Raw genomic sequence first — 10,305 nt, forward strand, 5'->3', positions numbered from 1 at the left:
GGCAATCTGGGACCTACGTCTATATTTTTATATTTAAACGATGGCCAATGTTTTGAGACTTTCAAATAACTGCTTTCTATTGTAATTTTGTGAAAATAGAAGTAACTGTTTATTTAACTTAGTATTACCAGAATGTCATAATAACCAAATGATCAACTTAACAACAAAAATGTGTTGCCATCTCAAGTGGATAAATTAAGAAAAACGACTAAGTGAATATTAACGGTAGGGTTTACTGTTAAAGGGTTGACAATTTCATTTAAAATCAGCCATAAATCCCCCTGTGGGAGTGGTAATAGTAGAATAGAAGTATATTGTGTTCAACAGAGGGGCAGTTGAAGGCAGGCTTTCCAAGAACTGAATATTGTTGTCGTGCAGTGCTCGACGCAATCAGTTTTCCATCACACAATGACTGAAAATTGCCCAAAAAACTGCTTTTCTGCTTTTAAAGTAGCCTATGATTTGAGTGTTAAATGTTCAACCTTTATTTTGAATACATTTATTTAAAAGACGTTTTATCACACTAAAACCATCATTTAAACCATGCGACAGACAAAGAAAAATGTATATAGTTTTCTTGTTTTATTTTTTGTCACATTAATTTACTTACAACATAGGTGCGTTTTATAATAGATCATGTCTGTGGGACATAAAAGGCACTCTTCATATATGACAACGCATTGATTTCTTTAGGAATATGACATCATGACCCTAAAGTTCAACTGTCTTATCCGATCATAAATACATTTGTTTTACTCCATTGTTCCATTGTGCAATAAAATTGTTAGCCTAAACGAACAATGGTGAAGCTTAAAAACATGCAAGGTTAAACATGTTGAGGTCATAGTTGGTTGATCAATATATCCGTAGGACAATTACTTTAGCAGGCTTTAGAGTTGTTGAATCCCAGATTGTCCATTAAATCAAACAATCGTATGCGTCATAGACGTTAAATATTGTTGATTCCTAAGCTTTAAATATAGCCTAGTAGCTAAATGTCACAACATGAGAATGAAACGGATCACACTCCACTTAAACCATTGTGCAGTCCAATATGAAATTATATTTGATTAGCCTTTATAATGATAGAAATAAAATCTATTTAAAATCAAAAGGGTTCGTTGATGGTTCCCAATGAATACTTATTGAATCAAGCTCTTTGGTTCCATGAAGAACCTTTCTCTCAGATGATTAAAACTGGAAATCCAAACGTTATCGCATGGGAAAACCGAATAATCCTTTGGGAACCTTTTTTGTAGGACTGTAATGAAAACGTTTGCCTTTACCTTGTAAATACCTTTTCCGGTGTTATGGCATAGACTACAGCTTAATTCAGTACTGTTACGTCGGCGACGGTGAACTAAAACTTGCCTCAAATCTATTTTTGTTCATGCTGGTGAAATTATATGACGAAACGCCTGGCTTCCCTGGGCCTATGGGTATAGTGTTATTTGATTCGACACAACCAGATCGACCTTGTGTGTGCTGTAGGACTGTGGCCTGTGGTGAGCAGATGCTACCTTATCGATCCGCGGCTTGAATGTTTGTATGGGGATTTGAATTTATGAGAGGGCCAAGCAAAGCTGGGGGTAGCCTAATGGTCAAAGGCTCTTTGCTATACGATGGATGATATAGGGTTTTGGCCCATATATGAAGAAAAAACATCTGCTGTAAATTACTTTAGCCTACATGCATTGGTGAATTATCGCCTATAGCGATTTCTGGGTCAAAAATTGCCGGAATAAATAATGTTTTCGTATTATTGGTAACATTATAAACGTGTTCATAAGCTAAATGTTTATGAGTAATAAAACGTAGTCCAATTAATGTAAATATGGTAAAGGGTGTATTAACGTAGTTAAGGAAATTGGCTTTTGATTTTGGGATTTTGAAATACATATTTAAATTTTATTTTTTGAACCGTTATTTAACCAGGTAAGTAACTTTAGAACGAGTTCTCGTTTTCGAGGACGACCACGCCAAAGGCACTCTAATGTAAGACAAGACAGTAGGCCTACACAGAACCACATAAATAATGTAATAGGCTATATTTAGAAATAGACAAATAAGCATTAACTGGCTAGTCTTATACATTTTATGTACAATAATAATAACATTAATTGCTAAGTATAGAAGTATTAGTAGTTCTTCCCTTATTATCAGCACCATTCAGATTGAACATAATACACTCGCATATACTAACGCTTTTCTAACAGCCTTCATTGTCTTGCATGTAGGCCAAGTGACACCATTCATGCTATGTAGGTGTTATTACATCTCTCAATTAAATACTTTTGTACAACAATGAAGTGATAGCCAAATCCCCTACGTTGGAACTTCCACCAGTAATGAACAGAAATGAGTTACAGGTTAGCAATATCGAATTCAGGCCAGATTGACCGTTAAATTAAATTTTTTGTGGTATTTAAAATATTAGATATATAATTAGGCCGAGTAACCTACATTTCTTGTAAAAAAACCAAAACAATTACACTGATGAAAACGGAATGAATCGGTAACCAACACTCTCCATCTCAAATCCCAACTTCGGCATACGAGATTGAAATGATCGATTACGTTTCTAGGCACAAGCATAAACTTGCTTGCTGTGGTCTCAGTCAGAGGGTTCATTACATGATTAGGACGACTGAACCAAATCCATCACCCCCATTCCACTCTCGGAGCTACGGCTTGTCGAGCAGGGCGCAGGCGTGGATGTTTTACCGTTTAAATGGGAATAAGTGTGAACATGTCATCCCCTCTAATCACAAACAAATCCATTTTTAGTTAACAAAAGTATGAAAGCGTATGTGTTCACTAGTATAAGTGGCTCTAGATAAGAGCACCTGGTAAACTACTTATGAATGAAACGTGTATTAAATGTAGCTTACCAACTTTTAAAGGCGTTGTTCTGCCTTTTGGGACTTGAGGATCTATTCTGCAATAAAAAATAATAAAAAATCCTGTATATTTGGAGGAGTCGTGCTTTGATGACGTTCAAAAGAGTTTTGAAGTACAATGTGATATGGTGTCATACCATGGGTTGTTCAGAGCCGATCTTTGATATGATGCGCACCTGACACAGATTATGATTCAGCATAAGGGAACGCTTTTGGAATGCTTGAACAACAATCGAATGACTGATTCCATGGATGCAGGGTTGTGTTCCAGACAAAACAAAGAGAAGTGCTCGCAATGGCACTGCTAGGCGACCAAAAAAAGAAAAAAAAGAAATACCAAATAGTTTGACACTTGTTTATGTAATCACTTTTTTTTTTTTTTAAACTGTCAACTATGGAGAGCTGGGTGGCAAGCTGGAGACTCTAGTTACTCTTCTTACTCAATTCCTTATAATTTGTGCTTCTTGTGTCCTACCCACACCATATTGTCCTGGACTATACTTCTAATTTTGCTGAATGTATCTAGAGTATTTGCAGATTTCGTAGACATTCGCAGACGTTCTTTTTTTCAGAGCAATCTGTCTGACTTTAAAGTTGCGGTATTTGGCCATTGGTTGTTTAACTGGCGCTGTGGAGACAAAGAAGTCACTGAAAACTGAACTATGATAAGTATGTGATGATTTGTGCCTTATGTTCTCAAAACCAACACATTTCGAACTTCATGGATAACTGAGGTATTATATTGATTGTTCGCATATATTATTCCCATTATGCAAAAGTCCCAGAATACCCCTTTATTCAAATTATGCAATAGTCCCAGACTGCATCTTGAACTACTGATAACCTCAAGATGACCTTTGCTAATACAAAGGTGCAAAAGTGTTTGCAGTTGTTACAAACTTGTGAAGTATTACCTTTTCGAATGAAATCGGAGAAGACTGCATTAACATATATTTGAATGCAAATGTTATGCTAAAAAACGTAGAGCTTGTTTACTTTCAATAATAAAACAATAATGTCACTATTAAGACATTTTGACTGTTTTTTTGATTAACCTTGACTAAACAATTATCAGAAGTGCTTTAAACCTTATTTTGGTCAAAAACGATCACCTTTATCAAAAATTAAAGGTAATGAAAATCATTATGTGTAGGCTATCTAAAATATATTGAATCGAATTCCAACACAAACAAATACACACACACACACACACACACACACACACACAAATAGGCAACATTTCACAAAGACAGCAAAGTATAACTTTTATCAATGTAACTTAATAATGTAACATTATGCAACTTCTATATTAAAACTATTTGGTTTTACTTTATATTTTGCATTATGGTAAATATAGGCCTAACCATATTATTACGTTATGCCCACCGTTATCTAATTCTCTAAACAGTCTATTTTAAAATCATATAAAACAAATCACAAAGGCATAGAATTACCATTTCGATTGGGAAGCCTTCAGCCTTTCATATGATAATAATATTTATAATAATAATAATTATTATTTATAAAGCTACATTGTTGGATTTGTCACTCTTCGTTATAATCATAGGCTATCGATTTGGGAAACATAAGTCATGTTATTTGATGTCACAAACAAACATTGTATAGGTTTAAAATATGCTGTTAGCTAACATATAAAGGCGTCTCGGTCAGTTTTTAGAACCCACAGCTTTACCTACAGATGTTGCGGGGTTCTTATTTTTAGACTCGCGTTTACATGCACAAAAAAAACCCGATTACATTTGGCAACATCTACATTTCATAACTGACGTGATTCGGTGCATCCACCTATCCATCCACCCACCCGTCCATCCATTATAACTAAATGCGTCTACAACCATATCTATCTCATAGTCATATTCAGAGCGAACCTAATGACATCTATAATCAATAAAGCAGTGACGAGTGTTGGAAGCAGAGGTGTTGTGCTAGTTTTAGGGGGGAGCGCAACATTTAAATAAAATGATGACAGATAGCCTTGAACAGTTATTGCAACGACTGTCGACGCCCATACAGCGTCTCAAGAAATGTTACATTTTTAATAACAGTGAACACCTAGCGTTAACCATAACATACTTTCGATTCTAATTGTATTCCAGTTTTATTGACGACGTTCACCTAGTTACGCCTTTAACCTAATTTTTTAAATGTCTGTTAGTTAGCTCGAAACTCATTCATAACTAAATTTACTGTCCTTTTTGCATGGCAGAGGCAACCCGGTTTTTGCTTAACTTACTTGTATTTGATCATAAGTTCATAATACCATAATGCTATTGATCTTAACCAGGGCCCTTAAACCAGTGCGAGATAAACAGCCCAATAACATCAACGATCCACTACCATATGTCAAAGGCGAGGTATGATTTTTGTTCTGCTTATGTTCTCCTTCTTTCCAAGTCAAACTCACCACTGGTTTGACCAAAGAGGTTTTCCCAGGTCCAATCCAGTGATCACTGTCATTTAATACATTCCAGGGGCTTACATTTGTTGATTGCTCTCAATAAAGTTTTTTCTGACAACCCTTCCAAATAGGCTGTTGTCATGGTGTTGTCTAACTGTAAATTTGGACACAAGGTGACCCCAACCAAGTTCTGTAGCTCTTCCACTGTAGCCCTTGGATTTTCTTAGCTCTCTGAACCTTCTTTCTCACGGTGGGGCAAGATGCAGTTTGTACATCTAACTGACAGGTTCCATTGGATTTTACAGTGGAAAGTGATATATTTCAGTTTTGGGCTGTTTAGTGAAACCGGAAATTATACAATGAAGTTGTTAAAATACCTGACGAATAACTGAAAGGTTGCCATGTTAAATTCCTGAGCCAGCAAATCTGTCATACTGTCCCTGATCAAGGTAGTAAACCTTACTTGCTTTAAGGTAGTTGCAGTAATTAATAACTTACCTGGTAATGGTAAAAAAAAAAAAAGATGAAAAGATCTCAAATGAGCCATATGAAAATAACCCACCTCATTAATTTCGAATGCAGGAAACTCAATGCAAATATTATAAGCATTTTACTGTTAGGATTAAGGTTAAAAAAAAATTGTATGGGTTTTGTTCAGGGTTAGGGTTAGGGATTGGGGAAAATACGATTTTGAATTGGATTCATTTTAGGGTCCTCACAAGGTTAGTGAAATCTTTAACGTGCATGCAATAATGTGTATTTATTTCTGGTCCAGGTTGTAGACATCCATATACCCACAATTATATAGATATAACTATTTTTAAGGTCTAAGAAAAATAGAAAGTGTTTTTGTTAACTCAAACATTACTAAAACAGAAACAAATCCAAAGATCAAAGAACTGTTTGAAAATATTTTTCTCACAGGTGTGTCTATCTATGGTACAGCATGTCTCCACTGACATTAACTGGATTTGATTCTACTGCACTCACTTCAGGGATGTGTGTGTTTTTGTGGTTATTACAAGGGCATTTTTCGACATGCCTGACGGACACTTATTGTCTCATCAGCAGAGCGGATCAGCGGGCATTCTTGTGTTTAGGGGAAGTTTAGTTTCAATTTGATGCTGATGTGTTCTCCAATGGGGAGGCCGCAGGGTGGTGCTCATTTTGGAAGTAGGCTGCTCATTTGAATGCTACAGGGAGCAGTCTTTGACCGACATGCTTCTTATGTTTCAGCCTAGGCAACCTCGGTTATCAGTGAAACATTCTGTAGTTTAGGCCATGTTCACAGGTTGACACTATGTTGCTTTGATATGACAGGCCATGATAAGTCAAAGACAAAGCAGATAAGCATAGTAAGGCACTTCGTGTTAATAGTCATTGGCAGCCTTACAGGTTGGAGAAAGAGAGTGTACCCCTAGTTGTCAGAGACCTTAAAATATTTGAGGTTGCTTATTCAGAGTACATTTGATTTATGGGCTCAAATACGTACATTTAAAAGTAATATGTTCATATATTACATCCACATTTAAAACACACAGCCATACTTCAGGATAACCTATACAGTTAACAAAAATAAATGTAAAAGAAAGATTTAAATATAACATTTCCAAATAACATATTTTGAAATGTAATTTAATCTGTGACGTTCATTTGTAAATGACTTAGGAGGACAAATAGTTATATATTGTCCATTTGCAATTTTTGAAGAACATATGTGAAGAGTTGGACAACTGTCTATAACTGTGTAGATTGAGGTCTCACCAGTGCCTTCATGAAGATGCATCATTAGTAAATAAATGTTTGTGATGCACAAGAACAACACAAGAAAGCCATGTTTATGATGCCATAATGTTCTAGTTTGCTTGCATACATGCTCCACAGTCAATGACTGAGAACTTAAAGACTGTTCACTTGTCACAAACAAAGATTGGGTCCAGGCTAGTCTTCTCAGGAACATCCATTTAGTCGTATCCACAGGGAAAGGGGTGATGCCATAATGATTGACAAATGTGGTCTGGAGTAAACATGCTATGTAAAACTGAAGATTTACTTTTGGGTAGCATCTGTTGGAATTGGCTGAACCCACAGAGACACACGGTAGAACGAAATTGTAGTGTAACCACAAGCATCGCGCTTGTCCTGGTGAATATTTGTTCTGGTGAAACAAAAATAAAATATCTCAACTATACCACTAGCTACTAGTGGAGGAATGTTGTTCATGCAAAACATTATTTTATTCTACATAAGGTATTGAAGAGACTGGTACACTTCATGTGAATGGATGAAATTAAATCAAACAACTCCAGGGAATCACCTTGTGGAAGGATTAATATAGATCATATTACGGGCATAATATCTGTGCATATTATTCTGCGTGTTGCAAGAGGGTAAGGATAGTGTGTGTGTATGTGTGTGTAATTCGAGATGGTCAAGGGTAAAGTGTACACTTGTGTGTTTTGGCCTAGGTGTGTGTCTGTGCACGTGGAAATGGAAATGAGGTTAGAAGGCAACAGGGGATGAGGTCAGAAAGGCCATCTGTGTGAGGAGGTGATCCGTGGGCGCCCATGGACACTCAAACCAAATCTGGACACTATGTCAAAGATGACTGTATCCTGGTGGCATGGCACATTTCAGTTGGGATTCTCTCCAGCAGCACAAGGTTAGGGTGTGGATGTTTTCTTGCTGAGGCCTGCTGGTGTTCTTTTGTTGTCTTTCAGCTCAACTATCGGCCTTGTAAATGTGGGCCATAGGGTAACAGGAAATGCCTGACTCTAAATCAGTATTCTAGGGCTTGTAGCAACTATGGTATGGTTTAAATATGCCAAACGCATTGACCATTTATCAAGTCTTTCATGTTTTAGAGAGTATGGGATTGTGAAATGTATAGTGTATCTTATGCACTGTAACCACTAGTACTACTGCTGGGGACTGGCTGCCTTCTTAGTTTTTTTGTGTTTTTCCCTTTTACTCTGTTTCTTCAATTATCTGCTGTTGTGCCAACGGACAATCTATTACGCATTTTGAACCTACTGTTCTTGAACATGAGCTCTTAGAAGATTGAAAAGATAAGGGAGAGAATAATACTAGTTTCGGGGAAAAAAATGGGAATCGTCTCCAAACACAGAGGTAAGGAATAAGAAAACGACGAGTGGGAGGTTGGCCACAGTCCATTTATTATCCCAGGATCAATAGCTCCCGCCATGACGGTAAATGTGTTGCTAGGCGACTGTAAGATTCAAGATATTGTCAGAAGGGACAAAGAGAGGTAACAGGCAGCTGGGGATATAAGTCAAAGGTCAAGAAGGCTAGTGGTCATTCTCAAGAAGGGGATGGGGAGAACAAGGTAATGTTGTCATTGCTCTGTGTCATTTATCAAGTGAGTAACAAGAGGTTTTACTGGTTCTCGTTTCAGAATAGGCGAAAGCACTCCATACCTCATCAATGTCTATAACTGCACACTAAACAGTAATTTACTATGTGTTTTAATGTATCAGACAGTCCACAATCTATGGAAAACTAGCTGTTTATCTTTAAGAGTCTTGGACCTTTCAACTTGCGATTGGACATAAGGCAATTGTTTTTGATAGCAAAACATTTCAATAAAGCCTTCTGAACAAGGAAACCGGTTACAGAGAACATCCAAATTCTGTTGCTTCCTCAAAACAATTTCTGATGATTCCACATTGACACCAAATGTCAGCTCTCACATTATTTTAAATACTACAGTGCTTGATAGAGCTTGCCAGTCCTGACCATTAGAATAGTCCTAAAACTGTAAATTCTACCAATTTGCCATTCCAGGCAGACTAGCACAAACTAGAGTGGGGGCATGTGGTGAGACAAATTGTCTTAGCACCATCTAGGGTTGGTGAAAGACAAGTTTTACCAAGCTTCATTGTGCTCTAGCAAATTGTGGTATTTAGGAAACTGCCCCGAAAGCAGTATGTGAATGCTAGGATGTTATATATAGTTCTCTTACTTCAGGCTTTTGGATTTACACTGAGTTAACAACACAAAATGAAAATATAACCAAAAAAGAATGGACCATCCAAAGAGGGCTCAGGGCTGGATCAAAAAGGTCAGCGGTGAAGAGAACCCTGAAGCCTAAGCCCAATTATGTGACTGGCCAGACCTCATGCACATTTTGAGGATGGACCTAAAACAAGCATTTCATGAACTAAAAAGTTCTGCATGGAAGAGTGGGCCAAAATTCCTCCACAGCAATTCAATTAACACAATCAGTTATTGGGGTAAATTACGTTTTCACAGGAGAACACAATGGGTGTTGTAGCACAACTCCCTTAATTAAATAAATTAATAAGTAGATATTGTGTCATTTGTTCACAAAAGATCACCTTATTTAATATTTGGTTTTGTCTGAAGATCTGAAAACATTCAGTGGCAAAAATACGCGAGAGAAAATGCAGTAAATAAAGTAAGTAAAATTGACACACTCCTTTCAAATTGAGAACTCTCAGAGTTCAAGGTGGGACGTTTTAGTCCGAAAGAGTTCAGGAGAAAAATGATGTGACTGGAGTGCACTATGAAAGTAGAGTGGTTGGAGGATGGACTTCGCTTCAGTCTATCAAGCAAGACAGCTACCACAGTCTTTCAAAAGATACAGTGAAGATGTCTGTTCTACTTCCTATGAAAATGTGCCCACAGTGGGAGGCATTGGAAATGAAACAAGAGCTAGTTTTGTCTAAATAACACTAACGAGGCCGGAAAATACAGTAAAATTGCTAAAGTAGGGTAATATTTAGTAGAAAACAATGCTGCCATATCGCATTTTCTTCTGTAAATGTATTTTCTAGTTTTTGGTTTGTTGTACATTGAACTCAATTGGGATATCATTGCATATTTCTACTTATGATTACAGAATACTATTTTTGATTGGTATAGTTAAGGAAACATTTTCTCTATTAGTATATAGGTTTAACTGTGTTAAAACCATCTAGTTCATTATTGGGGTTAAATACTCAA

This window comes from Esox lucius, chromosome 10, assembly GCF_011004845.1.
Source record: "Esox lucius isolate fEsoLuc1 chromosome 10, fEsoLuc1.pri, whole genome shotgun sequence".
In the NCBI taxonomy this organism is placed as follows: domain Eukaryota; kingdom Metazoa; phylum Chordata; class Actinopteri; order Esociformes; family Esocidae; genus Esox; species Esox lucius.